Source organism: Furipterus horrens, unplaced genomic scaffold (genome assembly GCF_987537825.1).
Source record: "Furipterus horrens unplaced genomic scaffold, mFurHor1.1.pri manual_scaffold_5, whole genome shotgun sequence".
NCBI classification, from domain to species: Eukaryota; Metazoa; Chordata; class Mammalia; order Chiroptera; family Furipteridae; genus Furipterus; species Furipterus horrens.
The window spans coordinates 93359760-93376035 of NW_028327175.1; the positions used below are offsets into that span (position 1 = coordinate 93359760).

The window sequence follows — 16276 nt, forward strand, 5'->3', positions numbered from 1 at the left end:
TAAAACACATCTGAAGACTATCCCCATAACACAAGAACCCCACATAGACTGAAATTTTCCATCAAGGAATAACTAAAATTCCTTATTTTGTTTGCTAACCAACAGCTCCAGCCCATGAGACGGCATGTCTATGGGAAGCCAGTGAGGTGGGGGTAGCTGTGGCCTCAGCTCCAGACTAACTATGCACAGCAGTCATTCTTTGGCCTCTGTAACTTGTACCAACCACAGCTTCACTATAGTTTCTAAGCAGTTTCATCAGTGTTGCCTGGGGAAACTTCAAAGAAGTCAGCTGGTGACCAGAATATTTCTATCCATTTGATCTAAGAAAAATGAAAGAGATACCCTAGAAGAGTATACGTAGTAATATTTTATAGTAAAGTAAAGGTAGAAGAAATGCTAGGATTTTCTTCAGAGTGAGCCACAGTGATAGTTGCTTGGAAAACTGGTGCTTTTGAGCAAAGATTTGCTGCTGGGAAGCAACTGAAAGCAGTGAACTGCTTAACTCCAGGCACTGATCAAAGCACTGACTGTTCTTAAGAGGGAAAGAACTGGTTGCTTCCATATTGGCCTATTTTTTTTTTGTCAGAACTACATGCTAATTAATAATGCTTTTTTTTTTTTTTTTTTTTTTTTTAATGAAAGTTAAATATAACCTGTGCTCCCACATTTCCCATTTTTCTGGGACATCATACTGCGTGGGATAGCCACTGTGGTTGCTTCAGATCTTCAGCAGATGCACTCCTTGAAGCAGCTATTTGAAGATATGTTTTCGGGGGGTGGAGGGAAAGACTGTAGATGTTGATTAAAACCATTTACATTGCTTTTATCAGCTGTTCAATGCAAAGTATGATTGAGTCATGGTCACAAAAGCTTACATTTAATTAGTGCTCAGGATAGTCATTCAGAAGTTCTTGACTGGCTAAAGTCTGTTAACAGTTTACTCTATAGTTAACCAGTAGCATGTTAGTTGACCTAATGGAAATTTTTGAAGGTCTTTTTAAAACAATACCTTAACCTTGCCAGGAAGAGAAGTAAAGTTCTTCAAGCTGTGGGGTATTTGTTTCTACTCTGGCCTGGCAGGCAAGGCAAGGACCTGAAAATAGAGATCTTTGAGGCATCTTAATATGTAAAGGCACTTAGTATTTTATTAAAGGCATAGAAGTGAAACTATGCTAAATATGTACAGAAAGGTCAGTATGTTTGTTCTGTGAGGCAATTCACATCTTACATATATCAGAATTCATTCTAGAAGGGAACCTTCTGAATGTGATAATGCGGCAAAGCCTTTAATCACATCTCAGCCCTTAGCATCATAAAGCTTACACTGTAAATAAACTTTATTAATATTATATATGAGGAAACCTTTCATGTATAGCACTTGTTGCTTTGGACTGAAAACAAATTATATCAGTATGTTCTAATCAATGGTAATGAATTTCAGAAACACTGCAAAGGACGCGCAACTCCAGAGGATCCACAGAAGAAAAATATATGGGGAAATAGCAAAATGTACAACTTCTTACAAAAATTGTCAATGTTGGTTACTTCTATATATATTTTGTATGACCTTAATGTCAGTGTCTGTGTTTTGTACCTTCAGCCCCTGTTCCTATTCTGTATATTCTCTGTAAACAGATAATGTATTTTAATCTATTTGACAGAACACTTAAAAGAGCAAAGTTTTGGAGTAGTAAAGAAGTTGATGTGATTATAGGGGGGAAAAAAGTCAGTTCACAGAACTGAGGAGTTGGGAATATGAGAAAAAAAAACCTTCATAGTTTGGTGCTTATCAAATCAGAAAAGAAGGTTAATAGATGGGTTAAGAGACACAGGTTAATGGAGCACTAAAGTGGAATAATTCTTATAAATAAATAACTGCAGCTTCCTGGGAGTTCTCTCTTCAAAGCCAGGAAGTTGACCTCTTAGCTGACAGGTCACCATTTTAAGCCAAGAGAATGGGTTATCGGCTTGTCAGGACAAGTAAGTCTTCATGCATTGAGAATAGGGAGAGTACTAGCAAGGCCAGTGGGACCACTTAAGTTGCCTGGATTCTATAAATCATAGTCCTTCTTCCCCCACCAACTCTGTTTATGCTTAGAAAATTAGGGTTAGGAAAACACCAAGATGGGCTCTTTCCTGGAAAATAGATGCCTCCAGTTCCTGGCATTCCAGGAAGTATTTCTGATAAGCATTTTGCATTATTCCTGTTGGCTGTGCTGTGTACCTTCCCTCCTCCCACTCTCCCTAGTTTATAATTAGTAGGAGAGGGTTTGTGACGATTCATAGCTGTGAAAGAACTTTTTCCTAATCTTTATCCTAGAGTTGATTATCTTTTATTCTAGAGTCTGGTCATGTTGATGTATCATCTAAAGCTAACCAGGTCCATCCTACCATCCTCATGGAAGATGCATTGTGTGAATTGGAGTAACTATTAAAATATAGTCAAACAGTGACAGCAACACTTGTCAGAGGAGCCCTATTTTTGTGTGTCCCACTCGGAGCAACTTCTCAAAAATAGGGGGCTGGGGTTCCCCATCTGGGAAACCAAAGGAAGGTCTACAGATTGCAAAGTGAAATGTAGAATCAGGAAAAAGGAAATTAAGTGGTATAAATAGATCTTTTTGTAAAAGTTAGACTTTTTATTTCAGCTACTATGGGAGAATTTAATAAAAAGCATTATTTAAAAAGTTTCCTAACATAGGTTTAGGTTTCATTTTTAGAATGGACACTACTGTACATTTAAAAGTAGTTACTTATTTTGCTATTCAAATTAATTTTTTATTATATCTGAAAAATTACCTGTTTTCAAAGCTTTGTAAAACTAAGTAATAGGGAGATAAGCCATCTCCAATTCTGCAGGTCAAACAAAAGTTTGGGAAGTAATTTGAACATACCCTAATACAAACTGTCTTAAAATAACAGTTTCATATTGTCTGGTTCTATGTAATAGTGAACACCACAAACCTCATGGTTTTCTTTTCCGCTAAAAGTGGAAGGTAAAGAGTGGGCATTATTACATTGACTCCTAAACAATGGTCTGCTGTTATTTTAACAAAAATTTTAAATCTCTTAAGACTCTCATCTCCACTTACTAAATCATGTCTCACTTCAAATTACACAGTAATCAGCAAAACTAATTGGTCTTAAAATTATATTTTCTCCTCCCTTCAGAAAGCACGTATTGAACGGTGAGGATGAGTGTTCTAAGATACATAGAATGAGATCTATGAGTGATTGAAAGGTGGTTTTGAAGCTTGGGTTTAATTCCAGTTTCAGATTTGGGTTTTAAATTCCTTTGGTCCAGAGAAGGAACTAGGCAGCTGCTATCTATCATCTAATCAGACAAGGTCGGGTGTGCTGGCAAGGAGAGTGGAAAGAGAAGGGTTGTAACAGCCCTGCACTCCCAGCTAAGGAAGGAATGAAGCAGCTTAGTGGAGGGGGAAAAGAGAACCATGGGGATGTGTTGAGGTCATTGCCTGCTTGCCTTCCCCCTTACCTCTCAGCTAGTTAAAAGTTTAAGGTTTTGGTCTGCCCGAGCAAAGACAAAGCATGTTAGAGATGCTTCTGTGAGTAGCAGGGGTTCTTACAGGAGGACATGAGGTGGGTGGGGTGGGAAGAAGTGGATTATGAGTATGCAGGAAAATCTTGTTTTAAAAATATATGAGTTTAGGGGTGAAGGGTGGTATATGCAAGCAAAATCAATTATTTTAAAATGAACATGTATTTTTATTAACTTTTAGTTAAATACAGATTATTACAACCAGCTCAAAACGATAAGCCTAAATCTATATAGAGAGCTAAGTCAGCCATTGTCTTGCTTAGAACAGACATTGTCTTAGATAGAACAGACCTGTTTTGCCAGTTCTTGTTTTTTTTTAGTTTAGAATAAATTAAGACAAAAAGCAGACACCTGTTTTTGTATACTTGGAGAATTAAGTTATTGTTAAAACCTGGCCTAGTCTTTGAAGAGTCCAGATGCTTGGTAGATGTTCAATAAATTATTTTAAAATTAAATTTGTTCTTTTAAAATCCTCATTAACATTTCTAGAAAGACTTCTTTCAGTAAATAATGAAATCTTAAGAGGTGTTCTTTTTTTAAGTTAGGGAACTTCAAAGAAAATTTTAAACCTTAATTTACTGAAGTTGCAATCATGAGAAATGGCAGCAAAGTAAAATGTATCTGCATTTGTAGTCAATGGTCCATTTTAGGTGGCTGGTTATATCTGACAAAGAATTTAGTGAGGTTGGGGAAGGAAATTATGGGGATTCTTAATATTCTCTATGTTATTTCTCTTCTGGGTCATGGTAAAACAATAAACTATCTCTAGGTGACAATGTGGGGGCTCTGTTTTTTGTTCTTGGTAGTATAAATGCACATTTAGAGTAAAGAAAATAAAATTTCAAAGTTAAAAACTGGAACTGTGACCCACAAACAATCCATGTGAACATGTTTTAAGTAATTCCACAAGAGTTCCCTATGAAACACCACAGAGTTTTAGCTAGGTTGCTTCTTGGAAAAGGTAGAATGAAAAGCCATAGAGTAAAGTAGCTTTTTAATGACTCCACAAAACAATTTTCTTATAAGATGGAACCATTAAAATGACATTTAACTAATCTATGTCTTAGGAAATTAAACATTCTAATAGCAGGTATAGCATGTAATTGATAGTTTAGACCAGCGATTTTCAACCAGTTTGCAGCAAGAATTTAAAACATGCAATACCTGACTAGTTAGGGTAGGTTGTCAAATTTTAAAAAATGACAGCCTTTGGTGTGAGTCAAAATTATATCTTCTTTTGTCAGATTAGCAAAAAACATGTTTTGGTGTGTTACAGAATTTTAGTAATTGGTTTATGTGTGCCATGAGAAGAAAGGTTGAAAGCCACTGATTTAGACTTTTAAACTGACCTCTAACCTAGTAACCTTGTTTTGTTACTGTATAATATATTGAAACAAACTTAATGTGGTTATTTTAAGTACAAAGTGGCACATGTGAAAAAACTTTACGCAGGTAGCTTCACAACCAAATCCTGGTTCAGGTGAGCTCCACCCTATCCTGTCTAACTATGTTAGCCTGCATCCTCCAGAGAGCAGAACCTGAGATGAGGGCTTGTGTGCAGGTGATTTATTTTAGAAAATGATTCCAGAAAACAGAAAGGGACAAGATGGACAGAAAAGGGAAGAAATCCAGTATTTTTTAAATCCTCACCTGAGGATATGTTTATTGTTTTTAGAGAAAGAGTAAGAGAGACACAACGGTACCTCCCATATGCTCCCCGACTGGGGGTTTAACCCTCAACCTTTTGATGAATGGGATGACTCTTCAACCTACTGAGCCACCTGGGCAGGGTGAAATCTGGGTATATTACTGAATGTAGTCACTGCTGTGGACAAGGGGCCCTGTGAGAGATTCTGGTCCCCCGTTTAAAGGCCTGGGTATCGAGAGGACCAGAGCCTTACAGTGCAGACAAGAGCCCCAGGAGTCATTAGGGCTTATGAAGAGCTTCTAGCCTTTTACTCAGTTAAATTCAGTCTCTGGACTGGTTTCCTCCACTTCCTCCATTCCTGAGTCTCAGTTACAGAAAGCTGTGGGAAGAAATGCAGACATGGCCACCTTCAGTCTTACCCATGCCCCTGCTAGACATTCTCTGCTTTAGTCTTGGATTCACAGTGTGGATTTCTCCTGTTCACCAAAATCCCATGCCTACCACAGCCTCACCTCACCCTTTCTCAGCAGATACCCTCAGTATTCTTTCCAACGGGCCTCAGGGCATCAGATGTACTTTACTTTCTGGTCCCTCCTGTTTCCTGGAGCCCCTTTCCTAGCCTAGCCATCTGCCAAAGGATGTGGCCTCACCCTTCAGTAATCTCTTATACATTTAAATGAGCACAGACCTGTAGCTTTAAGGAGCAAAACAAACTATTAAATATCTTTTGTTTGACCTTGCCCTTATTGGGTACCAAATTACCAGTTGGACCATAACCACTGTTTTCATCTCTTCCCTGTTAACCTCCCTCCTCAAGCCCCTGTAATAGATATCTTAGCCACTCCGTCACCAGTGTTCTTGACTATGGGAAGCCAGGGTGCTTGGTAGTGGCAAATGTAGCTGAGCCTCAGATTGGAAAACTACTGGGAGCGTGGCAGCACACAGGACCCACTCCACACACCGGTTTTCCCATGAGGAACCAGGCCTACATTTCTATAATAGCTAAAAAGCTTGTTTTCTGATAAAGGACCCCCTCATCCTGGGCTGAAAACAACAGATGTTCAGCGTGTAACCTTGAAGCAGTTTCTTAGGGCCTATTCTGGACCTATTTCTAAGAACAGGATGTGGCTAGACAAGTTATCCTTATCATCCATGCATGTGTAACATTCTTTTTTCTGTTATATAAAAGTAATTATATAATGCAATGATTGGCACAATGATTTACAACTTTCTTGGATGTAATCCACCTAAAGAATCAATAAAAGCCTGTTAAGGCAGGGGCAAACTGCGCTTTCTCCTCTAGAAAGTGGCCAGTTCTGTCCCCTCTTCACAGGATTCTTGCAGTCGCTGTGTATTTATTTACTTCATCCACAACGCCATGGACTCTGCTGGTCAGAGGTCCGCGACACCTGACAGAACACTTTTTTTCTCATCTTCATTCTTCCTTACATTTCTATAGTATTTCACCATTTCCTTGAAATGCTGTCAGTTCATATTAACTCTGTCCTTCAACTCCTCTTTTCCTTCACTCATGAATAATAACCATGAATTTTCTCTAATCCACGTATCGACTCTGAGAAGACAGATGGAAATGGTTTACCCATTAAGTAGCAGAGCTAGATTTTAAAACCACATGTGTGGGACTCCAGCAACCAAGTTCTTCCCACAACTTCATTGTCCCTTGTCTTTTATGAACTCAATTCTCCTACCTTCGTACATCACTTATATACGAAGGCAGATTGAATTCTTTTTTTTTTTCTTTTAGGTATATTTTATTATGTTGTTACAGTTGTCCCAATTCTTTCTTTCCTTTGCTCCCCTCTGCCCAGTACCGCCCTTCCCTCCAGCAATCCCACCCCACTTAGTTCATGTCCATGGGTCATGCATATAAGTTCTTTGGCTTCACCCTTTCCTATATTATTTGTAACCTCCCCCTGTCTATTTTGTACCAATCGATTATGCTTCTTAATCCTTGCACTTTTCCCCATTTCTCCCCCTTCCCCCTCCCAGCTGATAACCCTACAAATGATCCCCATACTTATAATGCTGTTCCTACTCTGGTTTGCTTAGTTGGATTTTGTTTTTATTTTTTAGATTCAGTTGTTGATAGCTGTGAGCTTGTTGTCATTTTAATGTTCGTAAATTTGATCTTTTTCTTAAGTAAGTCCCTTTGATATTTCATATAATAATGGCTTGGTGATGATGAACTTTAGCTTTACCTTGTCTGGGAAGCACTTTATCTGCCCTTTGATTCTAAATGATAGCTTTGCTGGATAGATTAATCTTGGTTGTATGTCCTTGCTTTTCATCACCTTGAATACTTCTTGACAAGCCCTTCTTGCCTGCAAAGTTCCTTTTGAGAAATCAGCTGACAGTTTTATAGGCACCCCTTTGTAGGTAACTCTCTGCTTTTCTCTGGCTGTTTTTAAGATTCTTTATCTTTCACCTTTGGCATTTTAATTATAATGTGTCTTGGTGTGGTCCTTTTGGAGTCTTAGCTTGTTTGGGACTCTCTGTGTTTCCTGGACATGCCTATTTCCTTACCCAAATTTGGAGAGTTTTTCCTTCATTATTTTCTCCATAAGTTTTTAATTTCTTTCTCTTCCTCTTCTCCTTCTGACACCCCTACGGTTTGGATGTTGGCGCATTTAAAGTTGTCCCAGAGGTTCCGATGCCTCTCCTCATTTTTTTCAATTCTGTTTCCTCATTCTGTACTGGTTGACTTTTTTTCTTATGTTCTAAATCATTGATTTGACCCCAGTTTCTGTCCCTTCACCACTGGTTTTGTGTGGATTTTCTTTCATTTCATTTAGCATACCCTTCACTTCTTCCCTTATGCATTTGCCATACCATACTTAAGCATCTCTCTCAAGCCTGTGAGCATCTTTATCACCAGTGTTTTGAACTCTGCATCTGTTAGTTTGGCTATCTCCTCGTCGCTTAGCTCTCCCACTGGAACCTTGATCCGTTCCCTCTTTTGGGCCAAACTTCTCTGTCTCCTCATGTTGACAGGCTCCTGTGTTTGTTTGCCTCTCTGTCTTAGGTAGAGCTGTCTGTCCTGTTACGTTGTAAGGGGCGGAGCATTAGGGATTCCTCAGTAGAGGGCAAACCGTTTCATCCCGTTGTGGCGCTGTTTGTGGGGGAGGGGTCTGAGAAGGAACAATGCCACTTGCTCAGCACCCACCTCTTTTCCAGGCATTTTTACCACTTTGTATGGGACTGGCACCCCTCTAGCTGTTGCCCTGGTCATCGTTCCCGGGCTGGATGGGTCTGCAGACATTCTAGGACTGTGGGGGCCCTTTAAACAAGTGGACTCTGCTGAAAGACTGGCAGTTTCTTCCTCCGCCCTGACCCCCACTGGTTTGCACAGTCAAAAGTAATGAGATTTTATTTTCCCCGGCGCTGGGACCGTGAGCTGCGCAGTCTGGTCTGGTACTGAGAGAGCTCCCCAGGTGTCCTATCTTTTTAAAATGTGTGACTGCGATTTCCTCCGTCTGTCACTGCTGCCACTGCTGCCGCTGTTGCTGCCACCACACTGTGTCCTCTCCGCCCAGCTCCGCCCGTCCTACCTGTCTGGATGAGTATTTCTTCTTTATATCTTTGTTTGTTGCACTTCCATGCAGTTTGATTTTCTGGAACTTCTGGTTGTCTCTGGTTTTGAGGTAGTTGTATTCCTTCTTAGTTGTGGAGGGAGGCACAGTGTGTCTGTCTAGGTCTCCATCTTGGCTGGAAGTCACCCAGATCGAATTCTTTATCTACCACTTACTTGCCCTATCTTAGTTTCCACATCTACAAAATAGACATAGTTATTATAAGCATTAAATAAACCATTACAGTGCCTCCATAAGTATTTCAAAATATTAGCTATTATTATTTCCTCCATGGGCCTTTAACTCTTTTCTTTTGAATATTCATTTACCTCTCACCGAAATCTTTTTTAAGGTAAAATAGGCTGGCTTCGTGCTCTATCCCATTAGTCCCTAAAATATGTAACCTTGAAATCCAATATTTGTGAAAATTGAGGACACAGGCTGTGCGGTCCATTTTAGTCCCAGGTATTATGGACAGAATTTCACATGGCCTCTGTGATTCTCTCAAATTGCCCCAATCCTGGCTTAATTCTATCCCTTACCCCAATTCTTTTTCAGCTGATACAATTCCTTTTGCAATCCCAAATCCTCTGAGGAATCAAATTTCCCTGGAATGATGGAAATTAATGCACAGGTTTAAGAGATCTTTCTTGTCCCAAACTACTCGTGTCCCTTTGCCAGTAGTATCACCACTGCCTCCAAGTCTTAGATGTCTTCCACTCCAGATAATTAAACAACAGGAGGTGCCAGACTGACTCTAGAGTTATTTGTCACCGTGTGCCCTGCATTTGGTTCTGGATTCCACCTTTTAAAAGAGAGGTTAACTGCAGGATGGCAAAAGCCAAACCACCTCATGTGCAACCAAGGGTTTTGTATGATGAGGAGAATCCTCACTGGGAACTTGGTCTGTTATCTTAGAAGAGGATTTCAGTTTGTTCTGTTTGACTCCAAAAAATAGAACTAAATCCTTTTTTAAAAATATTATTGTCAGGCCATATGCTGGGTCTTAGAAATAATAAAAAGAAAGACATACAGTAATGAGTAAGGCAGATAAGTAAAGCCAGCTCTGCCTAGCTGCTACCAGGATTTGGGGCAAATTAGAAAAAGGCACCCTCCTTCCTCAGGAAATTTGACTGCCTTCTGCTGGCAAGTTGAAATAACTATACACACGCTGCATCTCCCTCCATAACTAAGAAGGAATACAGCTACCTCAAAACTGAAAACAAACAGAAGTTCCAGAAAATGGAGCTGCATGGAAGTCCAACAAACAAAGATATAAAGAAGTAATACTCATTCAGAAAGGTAGGGGGGTGGAGCCAGGGTGGACAGGACGCAGAATGGTGGCAGCAGCAGGCCGGCGAAAGTGCAGTCACACATTTTAAAAGGTAGGGAGGGACAGTTGGGGAGCACTCCCAGCACCAAACCAGACTGCACAGCTCACAGTTCCAGCAACAGGTAAAATAAAGCCTCATTGCTTTTGACTGTGAAAACCACTGGGGATTGGAGGCAGGAACTGGCGGTCTCTCAGCAGAGTCCACTTGTTTAAAGGGCCCCCATGGCACTAGAACGTCTGCAGACCCACCCACTCTGGGAACGATGGCCAGGGCGATAGCTAGGGGGGGGTGCCAGTCCCATACGGAAGTGGGAGAAGTGCCTGTAAAAGGGACAAGTGCTGAGCAATCGGCATTGCTCCCTCTCAGACCCCTCCCCCACATACAGTGCCACAACAGGGCTGTAACCCATATTGGCGAATACCTAAGGCTCTGCTCCTTACAACATAACAAATATAAAAGCTTTACCAAAGACATAGAGGCAAACACAGGAGCCTGTCAAGATGAGGAGACAGTGAGGAGACAGAAAAGTATGGCCCAAAAGAGGGAACAAATCAAGGTTCCAGTAGGAGAACTAAGCGACTAGGAGATAGTCAACCAAACAAACAAGGAGATAGCCAAACTAACAAATGAAGAGTTCAAAAAACTGGTGATAAAGATGCTTACAGGCTTAACAGATATGCTTGAGTATGGCAAACGCATAAAGGAAGAAGTGGAGGTTATGCTAAGTGAAACGAAGGAAAATCCACACAAAACCAATGGTGAAGGGAAGGAAACCTAGGTTCAAATCAATAATTTTGAACATGAGGAAGAAAAAAAACAGTCAACGAGTGCATAAGGAGGAAGCAAGAATTGAAAAAAATGAGGAAAACTTCCCAAATTTTGCGAAGGAGATGGACATACAGGTCCAGGAAGCACGGAGGGTCCTGGGCGAGCTGGATCCAGAGGGGACCACAGCAGGACGCATCATGACTGAGATGCCAAAGGTGAAAGATAAAGAGAGTCCCTGGGGGCAGCAAGAGAGTGGCAGAGAGTCACCTACAGGGGTGTGTGTATAGGACTATCAGCTGATTTCTCAGAGGACACCTTGCAGGCAGGAAGGGACTGGAAAGCAGTGTTCAATGTGATACAAAGCAACCTGCAACCAGGATTACTCTATCCAGCAAAGCTATCATTTGGAATGAAAGGGCAGATAAAGTTCTTCCCAGACAAGGTGAAGCTAAAGGAGCTCATCATCACCAAGCCATTATTATATGAAATGTCAAAGGGACTTACTTAAGAAAAAGATAAAAACTATGAACACTAAAATGACAACAAACTCACAACTATCAACAATTGAATCTAAAAAATAAAAACAAAATCCAACTAAGCAAACCAGAATAGGAACAGAATCATAGGTATGGGGATCATTTGGAGGGTTATCACCTCAGAGAGGGGAGGGGCAGAAATGGGGAAATGGTGCAGGGATTAAGCATAATCGGTTGGTACAAAATAGATAGGGGTAAATTAAGAATAATATAGGAAAGGGTGAAGCCAAAGATCTTATATGCACGACCCATGGACATGAACTAAGGGGTGGAGGATTGCTGGAGGGAATGGGGGTACTGGGCAGAGGAGAAAAAAGGGAAAGAAATCGGGACAACTGTAACAACATAATAAAATATACTTAAAAACAGAAGAAATAGCTGTACAACTCCCTGATGACTCCCTGATGATGAATGGTGGTCCCTGGGGTTGTGCAAGAGCACAAGTTGCACAACCAGGAGTGACCCTAGTGGAAGCCACTGTGATTAGAAAGCAACTTGTTGCAGAGCCAGCCAGAGCAGGTGGCTGCATCAGTTCATTCAGGTATGGGGGCGGGGGGAGATGCTCAGAGGTCCTGCGCAGGAAGGGATTTTGTATGGGAGGTGGGGCCAGGCCAGGTACCCTTTGTAATCACCCTGTACTTTGAGGTTATGCAAATTTGGGGGGTGGTTCTTCCAGACTCTCAGGGAACAAGCCAGGAACGTGCTCCTGTGAAAGCCTTGGAAGGAAACTACCCTCTCTTTTTAAGGAGAAGGCAGGTGGCTCCGAATGGACAGGATGGAAAAAAGAATCTGTGATAGGTGGAGTCACATCTTTCTCTTGGGGGCAGATATTAAAACAAAGAGGAGATCAGAGATAATATTATAGCCAGGAGTTTTGAAGATTAAAAATCCCTTACTATTGGTATAGCTAGTTGCAAAGCTAGTTCACGCTCACATGATCCGAACACTTTAAAGTTGTAAGAGCAGATATTATTATACCATTTTCAGATAATCAAGTTGCATATCCAAATCTCCCAACGCTCATTAGCAACAGAGCTCCGGTGCTAAGCCCACGGGGTTGTCTATAACTACACCACTCCATTTCTATTTTCATTTTCTCTAGAAAATGTCTTTGCAGCTTCCCAGCATTCTGTACATGTGTATTCCTCCTTCCAGGAAGAAAACAGGGAGACGTTTTCAGAGCTGTAATGGACAAGAAGTTTGCCCGGCCTTGTTCTAAGAGGAATCGAGGTTTGATCACCCTCTACTGGCAAAGGACAGTGATGGCAGCAAAAATAGGTAATGGCAAAAGCAAAGATCAGAAAGCAACCGTTTTAGAGAGAACCTTGATTACCCTGCAGAAAAAGGAGAGAAAGCCAGGGCTTAGAGTAACCACTGTTAGCTTTTCCCCTTCCAGATTTCTGCTACAAGGTGGAGAGGAACGTTTTTTCTTTTTCAAGCCAAATAATTTTTCAAGACAAAAAGAGAACTGAGTAATATAAAAAGGTAAAGTGGGAGAGTATGTAGGTCATTTAAATAAGAAAGAGGAACTGTGGACCCTCAGAGTGCCCAAGATCAATTCAAACGTTTTACATTCCAAGATTCAGAAGCAACTTTCAAACACGATCATGGAACTGCTCTTAGGTGATCTTTGGGACAATCGTATGTGATAATTTTAAGGGATAAGAAGATCTACATGCATTTTGTGAGAGAAAAAGATTAATCGGAGTAGGATCAATGAGTTGATATTATAGGACTGCAGATTTTTGTTTTAATTTAAAGAATTTTTACCAGTTAGAACTCCTGAAAGAAGGAACTGTCCTCTAAAGTAGTAAGCTCCCTGTGACGGAAATGGTTAGAAAGAGAAGACTGCCCTAGCCAGTGTAGCTTGGTTGGTTGGAGAGTCATTCCTTACACTGAAAGGCTGCAGGTTCAATTCCTGGTCAGGGCACATACCTAGATTGTGGGTCTGATCCCTGCTCAGGGTGCGTACAGGAAGAAACTGATAGATGTTCCTCTCTCACATCAATGTCTCTCTCTCTCTCTCTCTGTCTCTCTCTCTCAAAGCAATGAAAAAAAGGTCCTCAGGTGAGGATTAAAAAAAGAAGAAACAGGACTGTCACAGAAAGGATGTCTTGAGAGTGACTCTGGATCCCTCGGAGTGGATGAAGAAACTACTCAGACACTCACCATCCGAGGAAGGAAGGGAGGGGGTTTTCTCTGAGGAAAATTGCCCTCATTTCTTTATCAGCTAGGGTTTTTATCTATTTTCTACATGGGAAGTGCATAAGGAAAAACATGCAGCCCTTCCCCAAAAGGTTGGGAGTAATAACAAAGGGAAATGCAGATCAATACAGGGTTGAGGTGCCCAGGTACTTTACACAAGTTCAAAACTTTTGCTCAATCGTTCTGTTTTTTCACATCCTACAGACAAGAACTTGGGGCTGTTTAGAGAAAAACAGAGCAAGTTCCCTTTTCCTTAAAAGCCACTTTGTATTTCTATTCTATCTCTAAAGTCCCCCAGAGGGTGGGATTCAGAGCAGGCCCGGAAGACAACCTGCCGGCTAAGGGCCCAGCGGGGGGTGGCTCTGCACAGCAGTCAGTCTTTTAAACCAAGCCTGTCTGCTTCCCACATCTCCCCATACCTGTCTGTCCCCAACAATGTTTGCATGTTACAAAAGGTTAGACTGTAGATCCCAAAGATAACACATTCATTCAGTCACCACTTATTGGTCTTATCTCTGTTATTGACCTTATCTGTAATTATTTGATTACATGTCTGCCAAGAATTGCATGTATTTTTCATTTTTCCCTGGTGCCTTAACACAAAGCGGACATATTGTAGGTTCTTGGTGTTTTTGAATGAATTCATTGGGAGAGTGTAAGGTTCCTGGAAATTAAAACCATTCTGAAGAGGAAATGCTGGTGACACATCGCAGTGAGCTACCAGCACAGTGGCTAACTTTTCCTATGTCTGTTCTCTTGTGGTCTTGTCATATGGTCATGGTTATATTAATGGAAGAAAATAATGGATCATCTTAAGTTAACTTGTTTTAATACCATATGGTTTGGATTGACAGTATCTTGGTATCTCTAATGATATCTTTAAAAAATCTGTTGAGACCTAGTAATGACACAGGCTTGGATTAGAAAATTTGGATTCTACACAAAGCTCTGCTACTAATTAGCTAATTAGGGTGCCTTGTGTCTGACTTCTCCAGGCATTGGTTTCTTTATCTAAAAACAAGAGAACCAAATTGTTAAGGCTTCTTTTGGCACTAATATTCTGTGAGTCTAGGCCCCTCTGCTCAGAACTGGAAGGATTCCTTAAGCCCTGGCATCACAAACTCACTGGCTGCATGACTAGGCAAACATCAAAGATCCTCTGACTAAATGGCTAGATAGAGCACTACCAAAGCATCAATACATGTGTGGCTAATGGAACAACATGTGCAGGTTTCCTGGTTGTCCCCTCAGTCCTAGTGATTCTGTTCCCTTTAAATATTTATTCTTTCTCCAGCCTATGCAGAGGAAACATAGGCTTTGAAGAGAGTCAAGTTTGAGTCTTAACTTTCCCACATATTAGTTGTATGACACTGAAAAAGTTACTTTCCTTTCTGAGCCCAAGTTTCCTGATCTATAAAATAGAGATTTTACCATTTCACAGGGGTAAGTAGTCTCAGGATTATAATATTTCATAGGATTGATATAATTAAGATAAATGTGTGTAGTAGATTATTTCCAAAGATAGTCACATCATCTCCCATCCCACATATTCTTTTGCAGGGTGGCCAAGAGATAAAATATTTTTCTTCCACTTGAATCTGGCCCAGTGCCTTTTTTTAATAACAGAATTTGGTGAAAATGATGCTATATAACTTCACATCCTCAAGTTTCACCTTAAAATACTCCTCTTGGGGAACCTAGTCATCATGCAGAAAATGCCCAAGTAGCCATGCCAAAAGGCTCACATTGAAGAGCATGGAGGCCCCAGGCTGACATCCCAGGTGAGCTTTAGTCTGTGGGCCAGCACCAACTGCCAGCCATCCCAGCTCCTCAGCTGATACCACAGGAAGCAGAACAACCCAGCCAATCCACAGATATGTCAGCTCATGTGAGTAATGATAATCGTTGTGTTAAGGCACAAAGTTTGGGAGTAGTTTTTCATGCAGCAATAAAGAACTAAAACTAAGCACTTAACACAGTACCTGGCCCACAGTAAATACTCAAGGGAGGTGTGTGGAGGGAGTGATAATGGTGAAAGAGTGTTGTAAAAAGTTTCCTTTTCTGTGCCCTGGCTGCTGAGTGGCCCAGGTGGTTGGGCATGGTCCCACAAAGCAAAATTCCGTGGGTTTGATTCCCAGTCAGGGCATGTGCCCGGGTTGCACCCGGTCCCAAGTTGGGGTCCATGAAAGAGGCAACTGACCCATGTTTCTCAGGTCAGTATTTCTCTCCTTCTCTCCTTCCCTTCCCCTTTAAAATAAAAAAACTTTTTTAGTTTCCTTCCCCCTAATAAGGGGAAAACTAATAGGAGGCTACGGCAAGCTGTAGGAAGATGTTAAAGATCATCTAACCCCCCAAATTCATTCTGCTAAACTGTCCTTCCCATTCCCACAGCTCTCCCACTTCTTCAAAACAACACGAAGTGGTGCAGAAGTTGCCATTTTTGAGCAATTCTTTCTTGAGAAAGTCTTTCCTTGTATTGAACTTTTAAAATCAGTTCCTGGGGTCCTATAACATAAACTTCTTTTTCAAATGACAACACTTCACATATTTGAAAACTAAGCCCGCATTGTCCCTCATCCTCCCCGTCTTCTACCTAAAGTAAGGACAAATGCTGGTCCATATTCTCTCAGATGGAA

General features: G+C 41.0%; 1 protein-coding gene across 1 annotated transcript in view; it reads left to right on the forward strand.

Moving 5' to 3' along the window:
- The window catches only part of ZSCAN21 (zinc finger and SCAN domain containing 21), a 55046-nt gene that overhangs the window by 24765 nt on the left and 14005 nt on the right, over positions 1–16276 (forward strand). The gene's annotated exons all lie outside the window — the stretch shown is intronic.